Below are 2,610 nucleotides of genomic sequence, written 5' to 3'. Positions count from 1 at the left end.
CTACAGAAAATTTTGACTAACAATCAAAATCTTGAAAGGAAAAAAAATACACATGCACTTCTCAAGATGTACAATATAATCTTCTAAATACTATTTATATTTTTAAAGAATAAAACAGTAGTTACTTAAATTAATATTATTGACACATGATCTAAAATATAGGAATGTAAAATAATGAAGTGAAAATAGGTAGAAATTATTGTCTAATTCATAATCAGAGATTAGATTTCTTAGATACTAATTTGGATAACAAATATCATTACAAAAGGACAAATTTCTGCTTGTTGATGTTAATTGAAGTTAAAACTTAAATGGTAGGTTTGATAAGAGAGAATTTAGCGTTTAGAAACTTGGAAAGGAAAAAAGAACTCGTGTGAATGTGATGGAGGAGATTAAGATGTTTTGTTGTGTTTGGGAATCGGAGTTAATATTAGATTTTGTCTCCTATCTCTGTCCTGACAGTCGAACGTTGCAATCATGTGACAGTGTGAGACAGAGAGGGCCACATTTTTTTTTTTGGTCAGAGAGGGCCACGTTTTGTAGCCAATTAAGTATAGTGATGAATAAGAGATCTGGCCTACTGTCAGATTTGTTTTGGGCTTTTATGATATATCAAAGAACTATATGACTGAGAGTAGAAGCGTAGAAACTTGGATTGATTTTTCGATGCTTACCTCAGTACCTACGATGGACACTTTTTGATTTATTGTATCTACATATTAGACATATTTTAGACACAATATTTAGGGCAAAAAACCATATTGAGGCAGAGCAAGAATCTTGTAACCAAAATGCGCCAAATCCAATTTCGTTTCAGCAATGAGCCAAAGTGTATTTTAATACAATTCGAACCAAGTTGGTTCGAATTACACTCCTTCATAATTCGAACCAAGATGGTTCGATTTAGTGTTCTACGTTTTTGAATAATTCGAACCACCAAGGTTCGAACTTCTCCCATACATAATTCGAACCAATAAGGTTCGAACTTCTCTCATACATAATTCGAACCAGGGTGGTTCGAATTATGCTTTGTATTCGAGTCCATGTAATTCGAACCAGGCCGGTTCGAATTACTCCTAATGCACTCCTTCATAATTCGAACCAGGCTGGTTCGAATTATGTGTGATTCGACTATATAAGGAGTTCGAATCACCCTCATTCGAACCATTATCCCTCCCCCCTACCCCACAAAATCTCAGAGAAAACGCTGTTTTAGTTAAATATTTTACACTTGGGTCGTACAGTTGCCCTGATAAGGGTCGGTTTGTTCTGCAGTTTATATGGATGCCGTACAGTAGCCCCGACGTACTTCAGGTGTTGCACCCGGAGGTTTTGGAGCCTCGGCACATGGCGGTGTCCGGTGCCCATCTGGGCCTCAGCCTCTCGCCCCTTGCGAACAAAGAGTTCGGCCAGCCTACCATATGTTGCCTTCACCAGGGATGCTACAGGAAGATTTCGTACTGACGCCAACCGGTGGAACGCCCTGTAAACGTTTGCCAGAACATCAAAGGATCCTACCTCGTCGCGGACGCCGTCATTCAAATCAACAGCAAATGACGGAGAGGCGACAAGTTGGGCCGCTGGCTCGTAAACTGGGACGGAGGAAGAAGCCACAGCAGCCATCGAACTGGAGCCAGCTGCCGTGGCTACATTGGCGGTATTCCGGTTCGAACCCCCTGAGCTGGATACCACATCAACCAGCTTTGCCAGCAACTCTGGTGTGCGGACCTCCGGAAACTGCCTCCGACAAAGAAACATGACTTGGAGGTCCTCATCACTACCAATCGTCAGACAATCATACTTCACCGTATCGTGCAGGATCGTGACTGGAATGCGATAGAAAAACTTCTTAATCCGCTTCGCACCTTCCAGGCCAAGTTTCATCAGCACAGCTCTAACCAGGTCATCATAGCTTGTCGTTCGATTCACCACAATATAGAGAGGATTCTTATCTGTGAACTTCACTCCGGACCGAGTTTTCCTCTTGATGGATCCTTTGTGGTGTACCAAAACAGCAAAACTCTCCTCCTCACTAGCCATCTTACGTCCTCTAATGAGAGCAATTCACGTTTACAGCGTTTATATAGAGCTCTGATTCCTACTAATTCGAACTAACCTAGTTCGAACCATGATACATGTAATTCGAACCAAGCTGGTTCGAATTACTACAATCAACCTCTCTTTGGTTCGAACCAACCTGGTTCGAACCATGATACATGTAATTCGAACCAGCCTGGTTCGAATTACTACAACCAAGCTCTCTCCCCATAATTCGAACCAACCAGGTTCGAATTACATGCTTTCTTGGTTCGAACCTATCCGGTTCGAATTATTCAAATTTTTCCAGTAGTAGTTCGAACCAAGTTGTTTCGAATTACTAGCTAATACAGTTCGAACCTTGGTGGTTCGATTTATATAAAAATGCCTCTTGGCTTATTGCTGAAACAAATTTCTGTTTGGCGTATTTTGGTTAAACTTTTCTGCATGTGGCTTAATATGGTTTTTTGCCCCAATATTTATTTGTCAATACTTATTTGATACATATATTTTTTGTATCTAAATGTATTTTAATAAAAGATAAAATTTTTTTATTCAAATACACCTAAATAT

This window comes from Arachis ipaensis, chromosome B01 (assembly GCF_000816755.2).
Source record: "Arachis ipaensis cultivar K30076 chromosome B01, Araip1.1, whole genome shotgun sequence".
In the NCBI taxonomy this organism is placed as follows: Eukaryota; Viridiplantae; Streptophyta; class Magnoliopsida; order Fabales; family Fabaceae; genus Arachis; species Arachis ipaensis.
This window is presented reverse-complemented; position numbering follows the sequence as displayed.